The sequence below is a fragment of the Eurosta solidaginis genome, chromosome 3, assembly GCF_040869045.1.
Source record: "Eurosta solidaginis isolate ZX-2024a chromosome 3, ASM4086904v1, whole genome shotgun sequence".
Lineage (NCBI taxonomy): Eukaryota > Metazoa > Arthropoda > Insecta > Diptera > Tephritidae > Eurosta > Eurosta solidaginis.
In genome coordinates, this window is record NC_090321.1 from 279,815,586 (window position 1) to 279,832,359 (window position 16,774).

Sequence of the window (16,774 nt, forward strand, 5' to 3'; positions counted from 1 at the left end):
CATATACATACATATGTATGTATGTTTATATTTACTTGTATGTGGTTTAATTCATTTGTGCTTGAATTTTGTAGGTTTATATGTGTGGGTATTTGAAGGTGGTCTACTTATTATATGACTTACATAGCTTTTTAATTTAATATTGTATCTTTTTTATTTCGCATTTGCCATTGAAGTTATGAACTTACACATACATATGTACATAGCAAGTATGTGTGTACAAGCAAAAAGTAGTGCAAATGAGATTTCAAAGAATATATGCGAAAAAAAAATTATTTCACTAAATTACATAACTTGGCAACTTGAAACTATTTGATGCACTCCTGAAACTTCCGAAAAAAAGGCTAACATTTTTATATCGATAGATGGGTCACTCCGAGGGGATTTTTTCCTACGAATTGGTGGGACGTGATCGACATATTTAATGTCACCTCTGAATGGCATCTGCAAGCAGATGAGTTTTCACTAAGAAGCTCTCATTACAGAAATACACTCGCGGTGTTTGCTAAACTTAGAAAAACCATTCTCTAATTAAAAAACCTTGTTTCTAAATTATTGATGTTGCGATGTTACCGAGTAGTTGAGCCAGGAACTTCAGTGTAGTAGGTGGAGCACGCTACCACCTCACTACGACGGCCGCCGAAAATTAAAAGAAATTATTGTTGAAAGCGTATATTTTGAGAAAAGCTCACGCCTAATAATTTTTAAAGCAGCGGGGATCTAAATTTTATTTTCACTTTTTATACCTTTCATGAACATGAAATGGTATATTAACTTTGGTCCGATGTTTGTAACGTCGAGAAATATAGAAGATAGACTCACCATTAAGTATACCGAATTGATCAGGGCGACGAACTGAGTTGATATAGCCATGTCAGTCTGTCTGTTTGAACGCAAACTAGTCCCTCAAATTTTGAGATATCTTAATGAAATTTGGCACAAGGATGTATTTTTGTATTATATTAGACATTTGTCGGATCCGGAAAGGTCGGACCACTATAACATATATCTCCCATACAACCGATCGTTCAGATAAGACGATCTTGGTCATTCCTACCGAAATTTAGAAAGTATAAACGTGAAACTAGGTGATATATATTCTTATATATCATAGAAGATATCCTGAAAGAATTACTATGATCGGAGCTATGTATAGTTATATCCCATACAACCGATCGTTCAGATAGAAAGATTTTTGACCATTTCTCTCTTAATTTAGAAAATTTAAACGTGAAACTCGGTGATATATATTTTAATATATCATAGAAGATTTTCTGAAAAAATCACTGGGGCGGAGCTATATATGGTATATATCCCATACAACCGATCATTCAGATAGAAAGATTTTTGGCAATTTCTCCCTTAATTTCCAATATAAAAACGTTAAACTTGGTGATATTTATTCTAACATATCATAGAAGTTTTCATGAAGAAACCATTTCGATCGGAGCTATATATAATATATATCCCAAACAACCGATCGTTCAGTTAAGGGGGTTTCTGGTCATTTTTTATTTTATATTTATCTTAAAAATCGTTTAGGTATGTACATCTGTTCACTATATATTTCTTATCTTATACATCCGATTATTTGGAGATTATGAACGGGATAAGATTATTGTTCAGCCACATTCATGAAAGGTATGAATTCCCGTCCTTACTTGTTTTATATTGTATTTTCAGTAAATAATTGAAATTGTTTAAAAATAATTATTTATTCCACTTATTATGTGCATAATATCCAATAATATTTGTGTAATTGCTTATTGAACAAAATAATATCTAAATGGTTTTTGCGGTTGACTTTCAAAGATTTGCAACACCCAATAAGCAAACAATTTGTGGGATTTTGTCTATCTAAGGTGCTGATTCATTCGGTGCATACATACGTGAATATGTATATAATATATAAATTATATTTATAAGTATATTTTATAACAAATGCTGAGGTGCATGCCCATACTGAATATATATACAACCATTTTTCATTATTTAAGTGCAATTTTGTGATTACTTTCAATTTTCGTATCTAGAAATTAAATAAATTTTGTTCGTTTATTGTTTATTGTTTATCGTTTTAGTGATTTTTTATAAATAATCACTGCTCCACTAAAATTTATTATGAATTTTATATATTTACGATGACATACTAGGGAAGTCCAGATAGCTCGAGGACTACACTCACCATCTGTGTAACACCTCTCAATTGCGGTAATACAATAATAAAAAAGTAAGGAAGGCTAAGTTCGGGTGTAACCGAACATTACATACTCAGCTGAGAGCTTTGTGATAAAATAAGGGAAAATCACCATGTAGGAAAATGAACCGAGGGAAACCCTGGAATGTGTTTGTATGACATGTGTATCAAATGAAAGGTGTTAATGAGTGTTTTAAAAGGGAGTGGGCCTTAGTTCTATAGATGGACGCCTTTTCGAGATATCGCCATAAAGGTGGACGAGGGGTGACTCTATAATGTGTTTGTACGATATGGGTATCAAATTAAAGGTATTAATGAGGGTTTTAAAAGGGAGTGGCCCTTAGTTGTATATGTGAAGGCTTTTTAGTGATATCGACCAAAATATGGACCATGGGCTGACCTTGGACATCATCTGTCGAGTACCGTTAATTTATTTATATATGTAATACCACGAACAGTGTTCCTGCCATGATTCCAAAGGCTTTTGATTTCGCCCTGCAGAACTTTTTCATTTTCTACTACTTAATATGGTAGGTGTCATACCCATTTTACAAAGTTTTTTCCAAAGTTATATTTTGTGTCAAAAAACCAATCCAATCACCATGTTTCATCCCTTTTTTCGTATTTGGTATAGAATTATGGCATTTTTTTTTTCATTTTTCATATCGAAAAAGTGGGCGTCGGCATAGTCGGATTTCGCCCATTTTTAATACCAAGAAAAAGTGAGTTCAGATAAGTACACTCAGAGAAAGAATCGTTCTAAAACGAACGAAACAAGTTCAAAGTTAAGAACATTCGTTGACAAAAGTCTGTTAAGTACATTTTTTCTTAACTCGTGACCGATGGGCTTCTTTTAAGAACAGTTTTTCCAAGCACACCGTTCTTATTTTATGACGACTGGTATTGAGTGTGAACTTTCTGTGCTCATTTCAAGCACTACTTGGGCTTGATTTAAGATTTTTCGTTCTCACGCTTCGAGAATGATTTGTGGTCGATTTAACAGTTTTCGGCATCAAGTCAAGAACGGTTTGTGCTGATCATTGTTGGGAGTAGGAAGGTACCATTTATTTATTTTTTTGTATTAATAAATAATTTTTTTTGTTATTAATAAAATTTCAAAAGATTAGAAAAACGAATAATATACATTTTTTTATATATTTCTCTTATTGAGAAAATAGCCACTGGCCACTACAACCGCTTTATAGCTTGTAGCAAATGTTGTATTTAACATTGTAGTACACACGAATTATACCGTTTCTTTTTCTTGAATTTAATTTAAGAACATTTTTCTCATTAATAGAACATTCGTTCATATTTTATGACCATCCGTGCTCCAGTGCACGGACTTTTCCACTTTGTTGGTAGATCTACCAACTTTTTGACCCATTTTCATTTTCTACCACTTCTACCACCAAAGCCCAAAAATCTATCAACTTTTCAATATGTTCGCATTAAAACCAAATACTGCGATCATTAGGTAAACGTGTTTAATTGCCGAGCACACCCAAATAACATTAAGAGGTCACCCACTAACCAAACTAACCAATTTTGAAAAATTTGTGCACAAATTCAGACAAGAAATAAATTTGTTTATGAAATAAATGTAGTAAATGAGCACGCAAATATTTTCCTGCGCTATTTTCATAAGTTTTTTTGTGAACGAAATGATTTTGAACGAAAATAAAAAAAAAAATTTTAGTAAACGTTCGTCCGTTCGTCCGTTAACACGATAACTTGAGTAAATATTGAGATATCTTCTCGAACTTATCTGGACCCGGAATAGATTGGTATTGAAAATGAGCGAAATCGGATGGTAACCACGCCCACTTTTTATATATATAACATTTTGGAAAACACAAAAACCCTGATTATTTAGTAAATAATACACCTAGAATATTGAAATTTGACATGTGGACTGATATTGAGACTCTTGATACAAATTTGAAAAAAAATTTTTAAATGGGCGTGGCAGCGCCCACTTGGGATAAAATAAATTTTACAAATATTATTAATCATAACTCAAAAACCGTTAAACCTATCGTAACAAAATTCGGCAGAGAGGTTACCTTTTCTATAAGAAATGCTTTGAAGAAAAATTAACGGAATCGGTTAAGGACCACGCTCACTTTTATATAAAAGATTTTCAAAAGGGACGTGGACGAATAAAATAAGCTATATCTTTACAAAAAAGAGTTTTTTATCAATGGTATTTCATTTTCCAAATGGATTTATAACAATAAATAGGAAAAACTTCAAATTTAAAAAATGGGCGTGGCACCGCCCCTTTTTTGACTAAGCAATTTTCTATGTTTCGGGAGCCATAACTCGAAGAAAAATTAACATATTGTACTAAAATTGTGTACACATATTTTCCTTATAGCAGAAAATATTTCTAGTGAAAATGGGCGGGATCGGTTAAAGACCACGGCAACTTAGATATAAAACAAGAACCAAAATAATAAGCTATAACTTAAAAAAAATAATAGTTTTTAATCAATTATATTTTACTTATCAAGTTTTATTGTAAGAGGAAAGGGGGAGAAATTTTTTTTAAACGGACGGTACCACGTGTTATGTATAAAAGTAATTTATCTGAAATGAAATGTACAATTGAATCTCACGCTGAGTATATAATGTTCGGTTACACCCGAACTTAGACACCTTTACTTGCTATATGTATATTTTTATGATGTACATTTCCTTTACACGTTTTTATAACAGGTGAAAAACATGACCTAAAAAGATTGGGCTAAGAAACTGCATATAAAAAATAATTCAAAAAATCCCGTCGAAATTTTCGTACAGTTTTCTCGATTTTTTTCGAAAACGCTTTTGAGATTGGGTTGCATAGTTTCAGTTACGAAATCATAAGTTTTTTTTCTTAAAAGGAAGAACTCAATTGACGAAGTGGGATAAAAGATTGCCTTTGTCATTTTCGCGTTCGCTGCTGCACCTACAAAGTTTTTAAATTTCTTTTGAAATAGATAACAACAAAAAATACTTGGCGCGATTTACCTCCGAGGAGATTAAGGCGAGAGCTTCTCTTCCAATTTGCGCCATGCTCCTTTTTAATTCTTCCTACAAATTCGCCAGAAATTTTCGAGATATGAAAGGTTTGCATTAAGTGACTATATATAACAGTTGTTGGTTGTAGTACATTTATTAGCTCAGAGCGGTATGTTTTTGTGGAAACTGCCATAAGAATTTATCACTAAACGATAAAGTTCAATTTTATGAAGACGTTACGTGCACTTTATTGTCCCAGCCTTTAAGTTGTATAAACAACATGCGCAAGTGAATAATAACATAGAAGTTTAAAAAACAATCATAAACAGAACTTACCCTTCTCGTAGTTGTTGTTGTATATAGTTAATCGCTGATGTTGTTTGGTTTCAAGTCAGCTGTTCTGCTGTTGTTGTTTGGCTTTTTTCCACAGTGAGTGCTTTTATTTTTATTTTTTTACTTTTATTACAGACTTTTTCGCTCTACTCAATGTGATGTTTACTTTGTATTTGCTGTTTTTTGTTGTCTTTGTTTTTATCTTTGCACAGAATACCTATTATTACTTTAAGCTAGGTTTTATTAATCGACTCGCACTCACACTGTATTTGCTAGTCCACGTGTTTTGTTATATACTTGTGTGTGTGTATGTATCTTTTATTAACTCTAAATTGAGGTGATATATGTATACAAAATAGAATTAGTTTATACAATTAACATTTGTACTATATATTAGTTGTAAGCACATAAGGGGTCGCACGTGTCAGGGTTGGTTTTTTGCTTTTGTATTACGCTGATTATTTTTATTTCGCTAGTTCATATGATTAGTATTGACAAATGCGACTTCGTTTTATATTATAAAATTGTCATTCAGATGTTTGATTCTGATTTTCTTGAATCATTTTAATTTCATAAGTTATGTATTTGCGAAAGCAGTCTAGATCTTTCATAGGACCGAACAGATATGAAAAGATATGTATCTCTATTTTTTTTTTAAGTTTTGCTTTTTGCATCTAAAAAACAACAACAAAAAATCGCATTGTATTGTTATTTAGCAATATTAACAACATAAAGGGTATTTGTTGTCAGAAGTTGTTAAGAAAAGATATGTCCTTCCTAAATATATTTTATTCTAGATTTTTCCTTTAATAATGAAGAAAAATGTTTAGCCGTTAATGCGAATGTTTGCACACTCACTAATCTACAATAAGTCCACAAAGTTTAATATACATATTGCGACTCCCTAGGAACTAGATTATTTGCTGTCAAACCTTTCGTTCTTCTAACTAGAAAAGAATCCGACAGCCATATCTAAGTCTTAGAAAACCTATCAGTATTTTCCTTAATTTGTTGTTCATTACCGATTAATCATCATTAATTTGCGTTTAACCGCTTAAGCGATTTAGGTTGTTTCGTAACAAGTCACGCTAGCAGCAGGGATAGTTTCACGATAACTGACGCCAATCGAGAATGCCAAGAATGATCAAGTCTTTCTCCACCTGCCTCTACCAACTCATCGCCCTTTCCTCTGTTTTCAAATGCGGGTGTCGATTGAAATATGTTCTTGCCGGAGCGTTTGCGTCCATTCGCATGACATGACCGAACAAGAATAGTCTTCGGGTTTTTATTCGCTACACTATCTTCATATCTATGTAAAGTTCATACATTCCACCTACATAATCCAAAGTAGCACTTGTTAGCAAGCATTTTTCTCTGTTTGGTTTCTTAGCTGACATTGTTTTTGCTGTTAATACTTTCCAAATAGATGAAATTTTCCACAGTCTCGAACTTATCTTTGTCAACAGTGACATGGCTGCCAGGTCGAGAGCCCGATTATTTTTGTATGACAGCAAGTGTTTTTTCTTGTTCTCATTTACCGCAAGACCAACTTTTTTCCCAATCCAGAGAAGGCAGAACTCACGACGCGTTAGTTAGGGTCAATTATGTCAACATCATCAGCATACGCCAGTAATTGTACGCTCTTATAATGGATTTTACCATCACAGTTTAGTTCTGCTGCTAGAATTATCTGCTCCAGCATTATGTTAAAGAAATCAAACGAAAGGAAGTCGCCGATTATCAAAGGGAAAAATTTTTATAGGAAATCTACCTACTTAATTAGCGATTAGGAGTTAATTATGAAACTGAATTTAAATTCGTTATACAGCAGTGAACACAAAAATAGCAGCCAATTTTTGGAAATTTCGTCAATTCAATTTTTCTTTTTATGTTATATATTTTAGAAAGTATCATCATAGAAGTTTGTAATATAAACTTAAAAATTTCTAAAAATTTTCGAAAAAAATCCAAAAATTGGAGACAATTTTCAACTTTTTGTTCAGAGTTTTCTGCATTTTTTTGAGTATGCAGCAGTCTTGTGGGTCAATTAATTTAAGGCCCTGTTTTCGGTGCGAGTCTTACACGAGTACATAAAATTAGTGCAGAGGGTGAAACATATACACATATTTCAGTTACATCTGAGTATAATGCGTATTGAAGTTTAGTAGTACTAATTTTATGCGTATCAATTTCAGAGGTGTATTTAAAGTTTGTCGCTTAGCAGTCCATATAAAATTTAAGCGTAACGTATATAGATGTGAAAAAAACACAGCTATTATAACAAAATTTTGCTGTAAAAATGGTTTCAAAGCATATAAGCAGTATAAGACAAACTATTCTGCGAAAAAAAAAAATACAAACAATAATAAAAAAAGCAGTAAATTTCATTTTACTGCTTTTAGATTTAAAAGACTTGAAGGCAGTTCGCGCCTAATTTCGCGCTCCGAAAAGAATTATGTACCAGAATCAAATTTTAATGACTCTCCATAAAGTCATGTAATAGATCATATTCATTACTTTTTGTTATTTGCCTAAAAAAACTATGGACTGGCTATACATTAGGGATCCATTTGGTTTTATTCGGAAACCGAACGATCGGACTTGACCTTTCAAATTTTGCATATAGGTTCTCAGAGAATTTCCCACCAAGAATTAATCAGTAACTTTCAATTATTATTAACAATTTATTAGTAATTTTTTGTTAAAATTACTAAGGTATAACTATTACTTTTTATATACACACGAGCACTTTCGCAAGAATTTTATACATAACTTTTTAATGTCTATAAAATCACAAAAAACTATTTTCTTTTAGTTAAATTTACGTTTTATTTTAAAGTTTAAATTTGTTTACTTTCCGAGAACACAAGCATGCAGCATTTTATCTAATTCACTGCATGCTTGGTGCTACCAGATTTTTTAAATAGTACCGACGAATGAAAAAGGAAAACGAACTTTTTTCATTCAACTCCGTAAATTTATTTCACGAAAAAAAAGAAAATTTCCGGCGCTTTTTTTTTAATATATTTCGTTTATTTCATAAAAAAATAGAAAATTTGGAATAAAAAATCGAGCGATTAAAATACATTGAGTAGTTTTTTATTTATACATATTGTGATGTCGGGTAGCACCATATTTGCTCAATCCCCTGCGTTTTCTTGCATTTTTTGTTTACTTTAATATTAAATTGTGATCAAATTTAAAGCCACCCCCTAACATCACCCACAACCGCCGCTCCCTGGACCCTTAATATATAGTCTACCCAAAACTATTAATTAAGTTAAAACAAACGTAAGACTTGCACTTAGTATATTCTGATTTCACGTTTTACACTTTACTGCATTTTTGCTATGAACGACAGCATATTTGGTGCCTCATTTGACAAGAACTTATTGGTATACAAAACTGCACTCTCGAAAAAATTTGAGAATTCCAATTAAAATGTTCGAAGTTTTCAATTTTCTCGTATTTTCGAGTTTTTTGAATAGGTTTTTAAGATTCCTTTGTTACAAAATTCATAGAAATTTTTTCTTTAAACACCGAAAAACAGCAGATTTAAACTGACGAAATTAGACACAAATTGCCACTGCTATTGTTCTGTTCGCTGCTGTATGTAATCTTGATTTTAGCCACATTGTTTAGTTCTTACCAAAAATTTTAACAAATAAAATCAGTATTTTGGCCAAGTTGGGAAACATAAAAGCCCCACACTTTGAAAAAAAATTTTTTTTTTTAACAGTTGAAATTAAAAACATGAAATTTCATGTAAAGCAATTCATCTTTTTTTATATTCTTATACACACTTCTAAAAATAAGCACTCATAAATTATATACTTTTTTTTACTATTTGTATTATTTCTCATTGCTCATATATTGTATATCCTTAAATTTATGGCTCACAATTTCTTATTGTTCACTTCTCCTTTCAGTTTTCTTGATTTAAATATTTCCATTAACAATTAAAACAAACACAAAAAAAAATAAATTTTAATTTTGCTATTTTTCAATGTCACATATGCTAATTTTATGCATCGCGAAAATAAACAGACACCACGCCCACAATCCGCAAACACGAAAAGCCGAAAATCAAAAGTCTTAGAGACTCCTACACAGAAATTCGTTGTCGAAATGTTGTGCCACTGCAGCCAAAAACCAAATGTCAACGAATGTCCTTCAATGCGTTCAAATATTGGGCGCAACAGATATTTTGGCAGCTATGTTTGTTTGCCGCTTAAATGTATGCTCACAAATGTACAAAGAAATATTTTTTTTATTCTTATACATTTTCTTGTTCTTCTTAGCAAACAATTTCATATAGTTTTTTTCGCGTTAGCTTTTTTTAAAAACACTTCTCAATATCGACGCGGCGCGTTTCAAAAGCAGCACTCGACTAACTACATCAAGCATATGTCGCCAATATCATTGGTTGTTGCTGCCACTTGGTGCCACCACCACCACACATCACACATGGGATAAGCAGCGGCAGCGGGAGCAGCAACAAACGCACGCCTATTGATGTTATTGCGGTTGCTGTGTTGCGGCAATAAAACGAATGCAAAATAAACCGAAAATGCGCGCAAAAACCATAAAAACGAAATTGTTGTTGTTTTCTTTGTGTTTTGTCATACAAAACAAACAGAACGACGAATGACAAAATGTTTGTTGTAAACCTCAAGCACCATACACGCCACTTAACGAATCTCGACGGAATGAAAGATCAGCAGCAAGCAAAAAATTAAAAAAAAAAAACAATTTATTTTATATTTGCAAAACAAAAAAATAAAACAGGGACAAGCATTAACTTTTTTTTTGTTTTTGCACAGCAGCAAGTTCTGATTTATTTTCACTCAACTTTCGTTAAATTTATTGTTTCCACCGCAGTGAACTGTCACTGATCTTGGTGTTATTGCTGTTGTTGCTATTTGTGGTTTCTAATGTGTTGTTTTCGAAAAAAATTACGAGTTTGCAATGATCTGGGATGGTGGACACAGTGAAATACAGTAAAAATTATAAAATTTCACTAGTAACAAGAACACTGTACAACACTAGGCTGGGTATTGGATCAAACCATTTTTTTGAGTAGCAAAAAAGTATTTTCAACGTTTTTCGAATTTAACCTACAAAACATAAATATTGGCTTTCGACTTTCGAAACTGAACCCATCCTGAAAATAAGGAAATAATATGCAAGGAAATACATCTTCTTGCTTCTTCACTTATCTGCAGCACTGGTGTTTTCAGTATCATAAAAAAATACTACATTAATGCCTTTCTGAAATAAGAAGTAACGTTCAGAAAAATAACGCCTGCGGTCTGTATATTGTTTTGTGGGAGGGTTGATTTTCTTTTCCTGAGAGGAAATGGGAAAGCTTTAGTCAACGGAGGTGAATGGCTGGATCTTCAGAGTATCACATTGTCCACAACTAAGGAATATAGAAACATACAACTGACGTCAATAAGATGACCGGCGAAGAAATATTCATCTATGTAAACCAAGCGTTGAGGTGGGCTTGACCAGAAACAAGTGAATGGTGTACAAATATATAGCGGCGGAGGTTTTACAACAGCGATGCTTCAACAAATTAGAGCTTATAGATTTACCTGATGGCAAATTAAACTTTAGCTTATCAGAACTTTCTTTTAAATAGCTCTGGCTAACCCTGGAAACGTTAAAACAAACATAAAATGCTCCCAGCCATATGATCAAATCCGACAGACATGTTGCTGGCTTTCTCTATCTATCCACTTGCTTCTCCTCTGTCTAACCCTCTTCAGATCTTATTTCCTCTTCCTTATGTGTTTTCTAGTTTACCTTAAGCGGCTCATTCAATTTCCTTATCCCTTTCTTTCTTTTGTAAATCATGCCGTTTTTCCTCTTACTTTTGCCGTTTTTCCTTTAACCAAGCCTAACTCTCACTTGATATTACTCTCAATCTAATCCTTATTCTAAATCTTCCTGTTAACCTCTTTTTACTACTTTATCTAATACCATTACCCTTATGCGGCAGTTACCCACCGACGTGTGCCGTACGTAAGGACGTTTGTCGTACGAAGCACGTTTGACCGAACTCTCAAGCCCGTAGGAATCAATGTGTGCGTCTGTGTACATGTACATAACATATTTGTGTGTGTATTGTTTACAGATAAGCACTGTTGCCATTGACCATTTTGCATGTATGCTTATGGAAACATCAACTTTTTCCAATTTAATTTTTGATATTGTAAAAGGCCGGAATACATATTAAATAAGTATAAATAGATTAAATATTTATAATCAGCACTTTTACATAATTATTTCGAATTATTTCCACAATTTTTCAAACTTTAATTAGGCGTTTTTGCATAAAATTGCAAACGGTCAAAAATTAGCGCACAAAAGTTTACTAGGCAACTCTGTCTAGTGAGAGAGCAATCAGCTGGCACGTTCTTACGGAAAAAATCAAAATTGTTTTGATTTCTACGTTCCGGGCTACGTACGTACGGGCGTTGCACGTCGGTGAGTTTTCGTTTACATTGCACACTCATAAGATAGGTCGTGTCAGCTGACACGTTTTTTCTACGTACGTTCGTGGGTAACTGCCGCATTAGTCCAATTGTCCATCTTCCTCTTGTTCACTTTTACGACTTACCTCCAACTTCCTCTACTTTTTCTCCCCATTTCCTCTGTTTTCTCTTCTCTTTTCATTCATCTCATCGTTTCCAATGTGGAGGTCTCTCGAGTGTGGCTTTAGTTGTTATTGTTATAGCGATAAGGACACTCTCCGAAGGTTTTTGGGAGTGTTATCTATGTTGGTGGTCCTTTGCCGAATGCAGATTCGGAACATTCCAGTAACAAGCCCGAACACTCTCGGGAACAATTTAGTGTAACCACTTGAAACCTTCTACGCCATCCCGCTCCTTAGATCTATGAGGAAATTGGGATCGCCACAGTATCGGCTGCTAAATAAACAGGTTGACAATCAGGCTGGAGAAGCTATAAATTGCGCTGGCAACCCCTTCAATCAATTTGGTACTTTATTCATCTCTTACGACAGGCTTACCTTCCGCGGGTCGATTCTAAGTCCCCTAACCTGCTAAGGGAGTGTGGCTTTTCTCGGCACATAGCGTTACTTATTAGCAAATTAGTACCCAAAAAACAACGAATCTGCTATCACAAATGGCCTAGGGGGACCCTGTTTGAACTTAACCTCAAAAAAATCTCGACCGCCAGTGACTTTTTTCCGGTATTTGTAGTTAAGCCCTCTGATGTCGGATTCGGGGATGCATGCCTCGCATTACCAGCAACTGTGTATTATAAAAAAAATGATAATTACACTGTACAATAGATTAGCTTTGGTATTTTTGTTAAAGGTAGCGTCTCACAGATAGTTTTTTGTTCTGAACAAACATATAGACCAGCATGTCTAATTTCATACAAGAAGTTAATTTTGCCACAAAGTGTCCTAGGTCCTGAAGAGACTTGGCTTTGACTTCAAGTACTACCATCTAGTCTCCCAACACTCTTTAACATTTTTCGCTTAGACATCATGAAGTTGCTACATGTTGCTATATATAATTACCATAGTTTATCCAAAATTTAGCAGATCGGCTGTGGAATGAGTCATGTAGACTATTATGAAAAATCAGCAAATAAATAAAAAATAACCCATAGTTTTCTAAACATCAAAAGCTTTCCGTTAAAAAACGACAAAAAATTGAAGGAAAATGAGTGCATTATAATCCGTAAACTCCAATTTTGGACCACTGTGAGGTGGAAAAAAGTGGGGATAGAGCGCGACATATACATATATGTACATATATGTAGTACTCTAAAAAATTTTTTATTTAAAAAGAGTTATTTAGTAATCATGACAACCTCCTGATGTTTTAAGGGAAGTTTTTTGCAGCAATATTTTTTAAAAAATTTGTCTTTATATGAAAGCTTTTGAGATTGAAGTTTTGTTTGTATTTGAAGATAATTCGATCTAGTTCTAACTAGTTCCAAATAATTGTAGAGCCAACTCATGACAAAAATAAAGTAAAACAAATTAGCTGTTGAGAAAAAAAAACAATTGTTGAAATAGGAGCAGACTTAGTTAAGCGGCATTTTTACAAAAACAAATTATAAAATTAAGTTTTTTTTCTATAACACTTAAAAAGTAATTTAATTTAAAAATTTTCGAAATAAAACTCAGGTACAATTGGACAATTTTGCTCTACATATAAAAGTCATCATATCGCACGCCTGGGGAAGAAACGATACCATGAAAGTACCGATACCTGTAATTGCAAGTAGCTTCTAAAAAAAAAGTACGGCTAGAAGTGTCGGACCGAAAGGATCGATTATCGCTTATATCGATATGTTTTGTAATGCATAATTTGCAAAAGAGGAACACGTCCAAAAAAGTCGGGAGGAGTATAAAAAGACTTCTTTTGGCTTTTGTATCAATAGCCCGAAGGCGGAAATAAAAAATTTTACTTCTGTCAAGAAATATTTGCGAAAAACAGGGAAAAGTTCTTGTGTGTATTTTGCTTTTTTCATGTTTTTATGGAACAAACATAGGCATGATGTGCATACAACCATTGACGCGTTTCAACGCTTTGACGTTTTGACAGCACCATAAAGGCGAACTTCCATACATAAAACTCTTTGCCTGAAAGATGAGTTCAATGTATGACCGCACGCATATCTTGCTACAAAAAGTTTGTGAAATGTAAAGCGAGACTAAGATAAGATATTCTTGTCAGATATTCGCTGCTAGAGCGTCAAAACGCGGCAAGAGTTATTTGTAAATCTGGCCTTACATAAACTCGTTGATCGTTTCAAAGCGGTGGATGTAGCAATGTTAAAGGCAAGCATAGCGAACAAAGCGTTTACGTAAATCCGCCTTAAGTTAGCAATATCTCAATTTTTTGCTTCGCGCTGAAAACTGCGAAGGACGGCGGTACAATTTGTTTTTAAGTATATTCATATACGTATTCAAAACTGAGGAACGAAATATCTAAAACTTTTTGCAAAATTTTTTTAAATTAACAGAGTACATTTTAGCAAAAACAAAAAAATATTCTCGCAACGCATACTTGTTCTGTAAGATCGCGGAAGCACTATTGGTTTATGTCTAGAACAGCGGTCGACTACTAATACGCCTTCAGAAATATCGGGGTGGGTGTCAAAAGACGCGTTTTGATATCAGTATCAATAATCCGAAAAGCGGAAAATATTTTGTGTAGTTCAAAAGATGTTCACGACAAACCGAAAAATTACCCGGGACAACTCCCAAACCGTATGTGGGATCCATAGTATTTTTGCGCAGAACACCTTTCCGAATTTGGTGGCCTTTGATAGCGCTTATAAAAATTACCCTGGCCGTTCTACCAATGGTGTAGGATCAAATTAAATTCGCGCAAAATCCCTTTTTACACATTTTTTTCGCCTGTGTAAGAAAATTATAACAACCACATTAAAATGCCAGCTTCAACTGCAAATATCTTTGGACAGAGATTCAAATTTTCTTTCCGCCTTGGGAGTTATGTTGTCGAGGTCGTGGTTTGACATCTCTTCCGATATTTTTCCACGTTTATCAGCTGTCCATCGCTACTCTAGACTTTTCACAAAAAGTTTCTTAAGATAACTGCCATGACCGGCAAATGCTCGAACATTGAAAACAAAAAAATTAAAAGCAGAGTTAGAGCCCCAAAAAAGAGAGGACTGTAGACTCATGACGGGTATTCTGACAGGACACTGCCTTCTGGCGTCACATGCCTTTAAATTAGGCTTGGTCAGTGATAGCAGATGTAGGAAGTGCGGGTTGGAGGAGGAAACGATCGAGCACGTTCTGTGCTCGTGCCCTGCACTTGCCAGGCTAAGAATCCAGCTATTAGGAGTGATACAGCTGTCAGATGTAGAAGCAGCAAGTGGCTTAAGTCCTAGGAAGCTTCTAGTATTTGCCAAGAGGACGGAGTTATTTTATAACATAGGTCCTGGTTTTTGATAGGGTTTTTCAGTTTGGTCGTTGAAACAAACTTCTGGTAACACTACGGACTCAATCAGTCTATGTGAGGTCCTCATGGACCGGCCAGTTCAACCTACCTACCTAGAGCCCCAAATCTCACAAAGAACCAAAGTCAAAGCTGCTGAATATAAGTAAAAATTCCATATTATTCACTCCTTTGAAATGCATTTAAAAATTCATTCATTACACAGCAGATTAACACTGCGCACAGTGGTCATGATTGCAGCAATACAATTACATAAGTAATTGAAATTCGAATATTGAGCATACAATTTTCATTGTATAGAAAATTTACGATGTAGCTAAATTACATACTTTGAGTTTTTTGTAAAAAGTTTATGTTAGAAATATTTCAAATTTGTGTAAAAAGATCATCACAACGCACAGTGTTCTAAATTGCAGCAAAGTTTGTCACATATTGTATATTTAGAACAAAAAAAAAACACTCTTCACCCTCTCTCTCTCAAAAAACCTTTAACTTTTTGCTTTAGTTACTTTTTTTCTTGCAGCAATAAATTATGCAAATTATTTTTTGAAGTTTGCTTTTTTTTTTGCAAAAATTGTCCAACTTTTACCATTCGAAATACTGCAAAGTTAAAAACGCGTGACACTACCAACAATAGCGGCGAATGACTGCGACAAACAGCGATCGTCTGCTAAAACAAGCAAATTCACTGGATTGCACACCACACAACGCACACAAATCCAACAATCGAACGATCGAATCACTTAACAAAGTGTAAACCAAAAATAAGCAATTCACGCCGCACCAACCGCTCAGCTCGAAAGCTCTTCGACAAATAAGCGCTCGAACACAAAAGCAATCTAAGCAACAATGCCAGCAGCTGGCAGCAGCAAAAAACACAGAGCGCTAAGCTAAGCCCACAGGCAGTAGGTAGGTACTCACAGCCACTATATAACAAAAAAACTCCAAAATCAAAAACAAGAAAGACCCACTAAAACACAAATTAGCCGCATTCGCACACATAGTTGGAGAAGCGTTTGGAGGACGGTGGCGGCACCAAACGCATGCATACACATATAGATATTCATTGAACAACAACAGAAATGGCAATAAAGCACAAACGGACGGATAGGCATACAAATAATGGAGGTGGCGATGTTGGGATAGTGCGGAAGATAGTGAATCAAATTCATGAAGTGCATAAGCAGACGGATATATAATTTGTACACTTGGCGGTATAGGGAGATAGGGGTTCTCACTGTTGAAATACTGTTGCTACAAA

At 34.1% G+C, this 16,774-nt stretch overlaps 1 protein-coding gene across 16 annotated transcripts in view; it reads right to left on the reverse strand.

Moving 5' to 3' along the window:
- wdp (windpipe) overlaps positions 1-16,325 on the reverse strand; it is a 166,429-nt gene extending 150,104 nt beyond the window's left edge. For 2 of the 16 annotated variants that reach the window (XR_010951370.1, XM_067776657.1), the window contains exons 1-2: positions 16,023-16,325; positions 5,540-5,863 (exon numbers count right to left, since the gene is read on the reverse strand). The gene's annotated coding sequence lies outside the window, so the exon portion shown is untranslated. The other 14 variants (XM_067776662.1, XM_067776660.1, XM_067776670.1 and 11 more) reach the window with 14 other exon arrangements.
- Between the last annotated feature and the right edge of the window lie 449 nt (positions 16,326-16,774).